Genomic DNA, 11896 nt, shown 5'->3' on the forward strand with positions numbered 1-11896 from the left:
TGCCAAACTCAAAGGACGACTCTAAGATCAGACATTGAAAATATATCATGGCGATATAGTGTGCTGAAGTGGAAGTGTTGGTGTAATCAACTGTAAAAACTTGTAACTTCTTTACAAATTTAACGTGTTTTTTTTTTTAAATTATCTTTTTTTCCATTTCATTATTTGGGGGGGGGGGGGTGATGTTTAATGTTGTTTCATTACTATTATTTGCTTTGTGGAATGTGCATGTCATTGACAATGCATTTTTATCGTTATCTTGTGTGGAAGGGAGCGAATCAGGAATGAGTTTTTGGAGGCGGTTTATTGCCTATACGACGTTTTATCCATTAACAATAATAACTTTCATTTACATGTCGATTCGATGTATCCCTATGAGCTCAAAATAAAAGACTCCACAGAGTCGTCCACTTCTGCTTCATACTTAGATATTTTATTGAAAGTAGATATTAACGACAAACTAACAACTCCACTTTATGACAAACGGGATGATATCAGCTTCTCCATGGTTAACTATGGTCAGCTTTAAAATCGCAAGCTATTGACAAACAAGCCGGTGGTACAGGGGGGTTCAACAGTCTCGTTTAAAGTCACCATTTCGCAAATTCTATGGTCGTTATAACGATCTAGTTTGCCAATATAACCTATCATTGGGTTAAATGATGTCTGACGTGTTTCATACCGATTGTTAGACCGTTCTTAGCACACTGATTTAGACGAAGGATAACTCCATTTACATGATCAAGATATAGGGCTCACGGTGGGTGTGACCGGTCGACAGGGGATGCTTACTCCTCCAAGGCACCTGATCCCACCTGTGGTGTGTCCAGGTGTCTGTGTTTGCCCAACTCCTTATTTTGCATTGCTTATAGGAGTTATGAGATTGATCACTGTTTGTTATATTCACCTTTCATTCCAGGGGAAACTCTATACTGAATGTGTTTAATGAGAGAAATACTATACTGGACGCTATACCAAAGGGATCTAATCCGGACCCTTTTTTTCGGGGAAAATTTTTCACTACTTAAAAGATATCAATAACACATCGAAATATTTTCGTTTTAGAGTATCGATGTTTTAACATAAAATTTCCTCCTGTATGGTATTCCATCGGAAAAATGCACCCAGGTCAGAATTTTCTCCGCTAAGGGGTCTAGTGTATGAACAAGTAAAGATAACGGACAGTGGACAATCTCATAAATCCCATAAAGAATACAAAATTAAGAGAAGGGCAAACATGGACCCCTGGGCAAACCAGAGGTGGAATTATGTGCCTAGGAGGAATAAATATCCCTTACTGACCTGTCACATCCGCCGTGAGACCAGATCTTGATAAGATAGACGGAGTAATCCGTAGTCAAAATCAGCATGTAAAGAACGCCCTAACAATTGGTATGAAACACGCAAGACTTCATTCAACCAAGTGCTACCTTATATCTGCAAATTAGATCATAATTGCCGTAGAATTTGCGAAGTGTTTCAAACGAATCAATTGAGAGACATTAACATAATTTGCAGTTGATGATGGAATATTGCTACACAAATATAGGAAGTTAACGATGGAGAAACTGAAGTCGTCCTGTTTGTCATAAAGTTGTGTTATTAGATCGATATCTGTGTTCAATAAAATATCCAAATATGAAGCAAATGTGAAGACTCTTTGGTGTATTTTATTTGAGTTCACCGAGATCTATCGACATATGTATGAAAATAAGTATTTTGATAGAGAAAACGTCGTCGATATACAGATATCTAAATGTCGAGTTCAAGGCCACAGCAAGATATTTTTCTTTTCATGTGGAAGCTTTTGAATAAATTCTCCACCATAAGAATTCAAAAACGAAAAATCGAAAAACAAAACGGGTTTGCTAATAATAGAACACAGTTTGTGCCCAATAGAATTCCAACAGACAGTTGGAAGACCTGTTCACCAAGGACTATGTGAATACCTGTATTGCCACTGAAGAACCCCAACGTCCTTCAATATCAACTTCAGAGTTCTTGTATGTAGAATCAGAGTGGTGTTTAACAAAACAATTTTAGGAATGACTGAGCATACGATATGAATATTTCTGTGTTCCTTTTTCATTTAAGCAAACAGCTTCCTATGATGTCAGAAAGTTACTATCCTTTAAATAAAAGGACTGCAATACGTGAAATATAGACGTGTTTCTAACAGGAACTTAATATTCTAAGATGAAATAAAACTGTGTTTTGCACATATTTATTATAAGTCTTATTACTAAAGCTGTAATTATATATAGACCCAATGGAAATGAAACATTTCTGTAGCTTTGACATTTAACCTCAGAGTTATGACGGTGGCGGATCTAGAGAGGATTATGACAGTAGCGGATCTAGAAGGAATTTCGGGGGTTGCAACCCCCTCTTAGGTTGAATATTTTGTTTTAAAACAAAAAGTTAACTGTTTGTCATTTTGCGGTCTTCAAATAAACATTCCCTCCTTTCTCGAGCGAAAAAGATACCAAAACGGATCACAACCCTCTCCCCCTTGAAAATTCGGATCCATCACTGAATCATATAAATCTGGCTACAAACTATTGATGCTTACTTGCTTGAATGTCTTTTTTTTCATTTCTAAAGCTCAACACAACTTCACAAATGATATCCATTTTAAGATATGAACAACAATATATATCTTCCTTTGTTGAGCGTTGCTGAGGTGAATTTGTCGTCTTGTAAAGTTTTATGTGCAAATTAATAAATTACACTCCATAAAATAAAGAATACTAAACACTGCTTTTCATAAACCATACAGAACTTTTTTTTAATGAAACATTGCTGATTTCGATGAACGAGCAAGCTGACTTTCTTCCCCATGTGTACAAGGCCATTTAGATCGTATCTATAAATAAAGGTCGCATCACTAAGCCCCAGAAGAATTTTTCTCGACTTGACAGAAAAGGCTTAGGGATGATCCGATCGGCTTAACGTACATTCGGGCATGCGCAAGCTGACTTTCGCCATAGCATCCGGTTTAAGGTATTTACACCAGAAATTATTTTCACTATGTATTACTATATCGGGAACATATCATTAAAAATCAGTTTGCTACAGAAAATTGATACCGAGTAATGCAAACGGAAATATTTTGTGTTTCCTGTCTCGTCTACCGACAACGAAAAATCAAAGTACTTTAAGTACTCGTGGGAGTTGAACATTGTGGAAATTCAGTTAGAAAAGATAGTACTGGAAGGGTAGGGGGATAAATGACTGAATATTATCATGATTTTAGATACAAATCAACTGTTGCTGTTTTTCAAAGCGTTACAACAGCAAACATGGATAAAGGAAGGCCCATGGGCCACAACGCTCCTCGAGTAACTGAAGTCGTGTTGTTGTTTTCTAGAATTTCACCCCTTTATATTCTCATGAAAAATGTGACCACATATTATGGCCCAAACATTCAAATCAATATGGTTATCAATGCCTTGCAGTTATGAAAAAGTTTTTTCCCCTGTATATATACATTCAAGTTTAATCCTAGTTATAGCTAATTCTAAGGATTCATTACTTGAAAAGGTAGTCCAATAGGTTAAACTGTCACCTGAGTATACTACAGTCCTGTAGAGGATCAATGGAATGGTAAATAATTGTATAATAACTCAAAATAAATGAAATGCAAAAAAATTAAAAATTGTCGGGCATCGGAAATGCACAAGCCGAGTTGCGCAAGGAATGGGCATAGAGGGAACCGGCAGAAAAGTTTTCAAGAATTATCAAGCAGGGAGCAAAATTTTGCGTACATAAATTTCAGCCGACTTAAATCCTTTGTGACCTTGACCTTTAACCCTTGACCAAAATCAATAGGCTTCTTTGTCTCATCAAGGGCGATGATCCATCTAAGTTTAATTGAGATCCTGTAATTTGTTAAAAAATTATAGTGCAGAAAACAAAATTTTCTCCAAATTTCAGTCTATTTATAGCCAGTGACCTTGATCTTTGACCTAGTGACCCCAGAATCGATAGGCTTCCTCATCTTACTGACGGTGACAATCCATCTAAGTTTGAATGAGATCCTATAATTTGCTCAAGAGCTATGGTGCGGAAATGAAATGTTGATGCGTGCCCGCCTGCCCGCCTTAAGGCACTTCATCGGATCATAAGCCGAGTTCGACTTCATCGCAACTCCGCTAAAAATGAAACACTAGTCAAATAATGTTATTTATTGCCAAGGTATTTGGGATATTATACTGTGGCTCAAACAGGGGGTGAATGAACCTGACAGTATGCAAAGCATATAGTGGAATCAGACTTGTGATGCCGGAAATCTATAGTGATTAATAAACTATACATGTACAAGATCCATAACTATTTTTTTTTCAGTTTGTGAGGGAGAATCCTCATGTCTCTTTCATCTGTAGACAAATAAACAATGTGTTTTGACCAGAGCAATTTCCAATCCTTTTTGCAGCATAAATTCAACATTGTGGCAACTGGGTTAAACTTTGATAGTGAAGTAATACATAGCAGCACCTTATCCCATGCTCTTAAAATTTCTGTTTGACACAAACTCATGACATCCACTCAAACATTACAGAGTGCAACAAAATTCCATTGTAATAGGGGATTCAAAATGGATAACTGGTACAAAATATGGTACATACTATTCAAAAAGGATAATGAATTTGACATACTGATGTCTTGGAAAAGGAAATTCTGACATCGGGGCTCTAAGCGTTTTCAAACATTGTCATTTGATAAAAGTGTTCTACATTTTAAAAAATAGAGATTAATATTTCTCACATAATCACCAGTGTGAGATTGACTTTACCCATGTGAGACAGCCATGTGAGATTTCTCTGTCTCACACTGCTGCGACGTCATTTGATTGTGACGTCATATATTTTCTATGATTTACGTTACACGGTGAAGATTTACGTTACACGGTGAAGTAAAAATATTTTGCATTGTTATCTTTGAATTTTAATTTATATAGCTTTCTGGCGGACAACCTTGGGTTTTTTAGTTTACACTAACAGTGTAAACCATTTTCGGGTATGCTCTTTCTGCCTGTCTAATTAGTTTTTGCATCGAAGTTCAAATGAGGATTTTGATAATTTAGAATTTTCTCAAAGCTCCTAAATTTATACACTAAACTGTAGGTAAAATGTGAGAAAAATAATCCTTCATTATTTACTCGTGTGGGATAGGGAAATTCCACCTCTGGAACAAGATTCGCTGTCTAGGACTCGGCAAAGCCTCGTCCTAGACTGCGAATCTTGTCCCCTCGGTGGAATTTCCCTATCCCACACTCGTACTAATGAAGGATTCGATTAGTCTTTACATACATAGGTGAGAAAGTTTCCATTATTCCTAGCCGAGACATACCATGTATGCGCAAAAAATTCATAAACAAATATCACACTACTCACGTAGAAAATGTGGACCTTACCGTCATCAAGCGCAGCGAAACACGCCATTTCGAGATTATAGTCGACGAAAGCTCGGTAACAGTAATGAATAAGGTACACTCATTTTGTATCTATTTTGTGACTTTCTTTATTAAAAGGAACAGTTCTCTAATGTGTAACGTGCAATTACTACGTAATTCAATAACTTGAAGCATGAAGAAGTTTCACTTTGCCACCGGATATAAGAAATTTTATTTCGTATTCCGATCCCAATCGAAAGTTGTTGACTGGGAATGACGTGTTTTAATTCAATCTACATGTAACATCAAGCATTTTTTATATCACATTTAAAAAAACCAAATATATACACATACACAATGTTGTAGAGTTATTTCTTGTAAATTTTCTGAGGTTTCGCACCATATTCGATATTTCGCGCCACGGTGTCAATAGGGCTTGTGTGCAGTTGTCGTTCGTTTCCCTATCAATGTTTATAGGTGACGCTGCGCTACAAACGATAATTTTCAACCTTATCTTTTATTTTTCTATGTATATCAGTATCAATTTGATCGAAATCTTGTATTCAAATTGATTTGAATACAATATCATTGCATTTATTTACATGTCAATTATCAAAATTAGATTAATTCAGAAAAGTTACATGGATTATTTAATGGCGGATGTTTATAAAAGCTTATGTTGATTTACCTAGGAGTAAATCAGCTGACACAGAACCCCCACTGACGACCACTATACAAATCAATACAAATTACTGCGCAGAAAAGTGCGTGATGACCCAGGGAGATTGAACATAGTTCAACTCCCAACAACACCCTACATATCATATTCTATTTTCTTTTCTACCCGCAAACAAGACTACCCTCAAATCTACATATTTTTCACATGCGTGTAAACCACAGGTGCAGCACGTTTTAAATATATGTAATAAAAATGTCTTTCTGTAAACAAATTATTGAATAGCATCTATTCCTTTGTTAATGAATGTTGTCTAAAGAACAAACGGTGTGATTCGGAAGAGTTATCTTTATTTTTAATTTGAAAATATTTTTTTTATCACATAACAACAATATGAAACAATATACATATTTGATATACAAGTATATACTCAACATAAATCATATATCACATAAAAAATTAAATTCGAACTATCATGCATTTTATAAATTACATGACAGATTCCGAACAAACATGTATACATGTAATGAGAATGAAACATTATATAAAATACACTTGTATCAACATATCAGTTTTCAAATTTTTTTCTGATACATACAATTACAATCATTTATCATATATAAAACATAGAAAACATTGTATTAATGAACAACATAAACAAAAATATACATGTATAAAGAAAAAAACCCGATTTATGTACATGTATATATTTTTTAAGGTTGCCATAAGAGGGCAACGCCTCACGTAGAATACAGTCCATACACAACCCCCAGCACTACACGAGGACAGGTCTTCCCCTTGTATTTTTTATTTAATAATCATATATATATATATATATATATCCATAATAGCATTTATAGTATATCATTCGAAATCGACGGTGTACATATAAATTTGTAATGACAAGCAACTGTTAATGAAGTATGAATGAACTTGTTTCATCAGCCACCAATGCAGTGGCGGATTTAAGGGGGGCGCAGCCGGCGTCCTCCCCTCTTAAATTTGAAAATTTAAGGTAAATCGTGGTATTGGCCTATCTTGTTTAGAAAAATGTACTAAACGATAAAAGAAGCAATAATTTCTTCCACTCCCGAGGAAATAAATGACAAAATCTTTTGATTTCTTGAATTTTTTAATTGGGAGAACTTAATTTTTTCAAAAAACCTTTAAAATTTGCGTCATTTCACTAATTTTGCCATATTAAAAATGATAGAAAATAGTACAAATGACTTAAATTGTGTTAAAAAAAATTCTCTATTGTGTTGAGCGTAAAAAAACCGCATCAAAATCGATGCAGAAATAACAGTTATTGATCGTATAAAGTGGCTATTTTTACCTGCTTTGAAAATGCAATCAAACAAAAATAGAAACGACCGAAAACGAGGCTATTCAGCTGTGATGTCACAACGGGATCACACAACGAATATAGTTTGGAAGATATAGAGTGTGACAACATGACAAATAAGAATATTTCTAAAAATGAAACACGATAATAGCTTCGAAATTCGCACTTTTTATGGTGCACCTATGAAGAAGTGAATATTGAACTTCTAACATATAATTAACTCTCTATTCTTTATTCCTCATAGGAGTTGTGAGATTAATCACTGTTCGTTATCTTCACCTTTTCATTGTTGGAGTCGTTGAAAGTGCAAAGAAGGCCTAATATATCTTAACTACAATTACTAAATTTGCGAAATATTGATTGTACATGTATATTGCATAATTGCAAGACTTTCATCCATGTGTTAAATCAGTTTACAACAACATGAAATTGATAACGAGTTTTTTGTTTATGCATTGATTTACCCACAGGTAATGGATAGAGTAAAAGATAGAGTCCACTCTTGATTTTAAAAAAAAATCGTATTCATGAACGAAATTTGAATTGGTGGGAACGAAATTCAAATTTGTAGGCACGAATTTTGTTTCGTGGGAACGAATTTGTAAAAATGTTTCTCTCATTCTCCTAAACCAGCCACCGTATCTTTTCCTATCATTTTGCAAAACGAACACATTTATATTGCGCTCATCATTTGAAATAAGCCCTTTTGGCTTCTGAATACAAAGATATCTAGGACTATATTGTTTGGGGAGTGTTTTTAGGACATACGGGGTTTTTTAAAAATAAAAAACTCGAGTATGTAAAGTTGACCTGTTTATTTGTTTGTTTTACGTCCCGTCAAGAATTTTTCACTCATATTGAGACGTCACCAGCTGTAGATAAAGTACCCCAAATATATCTATGCTGAGAGCTTACGGCCGTAGCAGTGTGGATGCACCTGCCGCGACATCCGTTTTAAGGTCATATCCGAAAGACCTGTGATTCTCACTTTTACATGCCAAACGTTTGGCGAAGGAGCAATCACTACGGTTTTAGTTCGATCACCAACCATGGTAGTTGTCTAGTTGACTTCCGAAACTTAATTGCACATGCCTAGCTTGCTTCCGGACCTTCAGTGCAAATGTCTGGTTACTAATGTTTAACTATTCTGTAAGCATAGGTAGACCAGGCATGTGCAGTGACACCTCTTCCGCTTTCGATAGTACTATGGTTCAACTCTAGTTACTATAGTTGATGCGCGAACTAGGCCTACCTATGTTTGACGGGTTCATGGCACAATCGGGGCTAGAACTCACGACCTCGAGGTTACGATGCGAACGCTCGGCTGTGAAGAGGCCCATACTAAAGTCGTGTGCAATATTTTCATGCGCGCAGTGCGTGATGGCCCAGGGAAATTAAATAATGTTCAACTCCCCAAAACGATACTTAGAGCCTAGGAAGTCTATGCTGGGGTTATCTAGTTCAATCTTTCTAGGTCATCCGAATGCATGGGATTGTGTAGGAAGGGTTCTGTATGCGCTAATCACTCTTAATAAACATCCACCATTATTGTTTTAGGTCATCACGCAAACACCGCGCAGTAATTTTGTGTGGACTAACTTACTCCTGCGATCAATGAATAAACATCCGCCATAAATTCGAATTGTAAATTACAATTATATTGATTATGCTCATTCTGTGTGTTATATTATATAAAAAACAACCTCAGTTTTAGTATTTTTTATGCCTTTTTCTATGTATTTATTGTTTTAGTTTGTTTTTATTGTTTTACATGTAAAGTCCTTTAGGGTAATTATTCTGATTAGATAAAGCGCTATATAAATGTATAATAATAATATATCGTACCCTTATTGGCAGAATAATCCATCAGCTGACTTAAGCCAGCTAAGTGTTCTTGTGTGAGTCGATATCCTTCTGCGCAAGACATGACCAATGTGGAAATGTCAGACGATTATTTGACTTTCTAGGTTGCTAATCCTCTGTGTCAGGAGTTGGTCAACTCTGTTTACTTTATTTTTGACTCTTCACATATTTGTTAGAATGTATTGTATGGAATCTCCCCAGGTTTTATTTTTCCTCCGAATTACCATCATTAATTACCTCTCCCTCTTCTGAGAATAATTACGTCATCCATTATCACTTCGCGCTTTGTGGATCAGCCTGTTGGACGAATAGATAGTGTCCTAAATCGCTACCTAGAAAACAAATTGATCAGCAATCCAAAAATATAAATATGTAATTTGCAGTGTACATACAATTTACATTTGTAGATTTAGTGCTAGCTATTTTGCATATAGTTGCAAACCACGGGCTATTGTTTCCATAACAATAACCCGTGGTTTTGGAAACTGATAACGAGTTATTTTTATATCTTACACACTGCCATTTTGGGGAGTGCTTCTTGCAAAAACTGTGTAGAAAATAGTAAATTAATAATATCCTATATAAAAATGAATAAGAATGAGACGTATTAATAACAGCAATTAAGACTTAAATAATTTGAAGAAAAAAATCTTTTATTGGGAGCTTTTCTATACGCTATCAATTAAGAATCATTCTATCGAAACAATGATATATAATTTCTCATTTCCACATACGCACTTTCAAACACAATCGCAAAAAGAATGGTCACCTTGTTTGGCTGATAACAACAAGACGACCACTGGAATAAATGTGAAATTAGAACATCATAATGTCCTTTGACTTAAACAAGATATCGCTCAATTTTGCATAAATATGTATATCTGTGACCTCATGTCTATAGAGAGCATGACCTCTGACCTATTTACAACTTTAATCATAGCAAGTCACGTATACCTACGTACCAGATTTGGGGTCTTGAAGTGTTCTGACCGTTTTGAAAATAACGTTGGCATCTAATTCAGCCACAGCTTAACTGGGAGTGCGTGTGAAAACACATACTTTCAATCATAATGCAGTGTGAGTAGGTGTTTGAAAATATCAAACTAAACCACGTGACTGGTGAAAAGATCAAGCACCACACGGCTACAGATTCAAATGAGGACAGAACACACGAAGTAAGAAAATTATCATTGATTACCAAAGTATAAGTCTGCAAGCTTTACACATACCTACCCCACGGAGTGAAGGCATTAATCCTGAGTCTGTACCCAGTACATTGAAATAGAAATTTCTTTGCATTTATAACCAAACACCCGTGTTTAGTGTTGTGTGCTGACGTTTTTAGTAAAAAAGAAAAAAGAAAGAAAATTCGCATTAGAGCATCATACCTGAATCAATTTATATTCTGATCAGTAATAATAAATAAATGTGTTCATCTATGGAATTTATTTCTAAAAAGGACTAATGGCAATTATACTGATCAAAATATGAAGTAACGCTGGGCGTTAACATAACGAGTAGATGTAACACATGGTAAAAAGAAACTAATGCATTGAATATTTTATTTCAGAAGGCAAGAAAAAGAAATCAAAATTATGGATGACCCCCCCCCCCCCCCATTAATCAGCAACGATTTTGCAAAGGCTTGAAATTAAAGTATCTACAAAAGCTTAGGTCCTCCAACGATTTGTTAGGACACTCTCCCAGACAAGGTCGATTTGGAAACAATTTTGGAGATTCTAGTATGCATTCCTTTGAGTTATTAATGATAATGCTGAATTTCATGGTATGTGAGAACTTGTAGTGAGGGAGGGGCTAGGGGAATTAGGATTCTAGAGTTCTGGCCATAAATGATATCTCAACATAACTTCATTGCTCAAAATGGTAAAACTTTCCGAAAAGAAAAGCGGGTCAAAGTCCTGGATCCATCGTGCATGAGAGTAATTCGATATTTCTCAAGAAGGTGGGGAAGATTTCAAACTGGACACAAAGGCAACACTAAATGAAAAACACCACTCCAAAGCTTAAATGTAACACACACCGTGTGAAGACAACAAACCTCCTCGTTGTCAGAAGACAACACAAACAAAACATGGAACGAAGTTACCGTGGTACAGTCACAGGCACGTAGAATTAGGGAGTTGCTTTACACGCAAAGTTAGTTATATTCTCACAGGCAAAGAGATATTGGGTGACTGACACCCCAGTTTTCAAATTAGTAGTTCATGGTAAGATTTGAAGTATTGCATAGAAGGACAAACGCTCAAACCCCCAAGATTCCAGACGTTCTACTTTTAGATGGATGATTCCAGACGTTCTACTTTTAGATGGATGATTCCAGACGTTCTACTTTTAGATGGATGATTCCAGACGTTCTACTTTTAGATGTCACTTACTTGTAACACTATGTTCTACAAAGGAATATTTTTGTATAAATAGATTGTAAATTTTGTGACAAAAACACTTTGAATGCACTTTATAGAATTACATTTGGACTTTTACACCTGGGTATTGGATCGGACTTAACAGAAGATTTGTGACCGCTTACATTCTCGTGTGTGAACTCAGTTCAGTGGTAAACCATCATCGGGCAATGTTGCTTAGTATTTTTTTTATT

The sequence above is a fragment of the Ostrea edulis genome, chromosome 1 (genome assembly GCF_947568905.1).
Source record: "Ostrea edulis chromosome 1, xbOstEdul1.1, whole genome shotgun sequence".
NCBI lineage: Eukaryota > Metazoa > Mollusca > Bivalvia > Ostreida > Ostreidae > Ostrea > Ostrea edulis.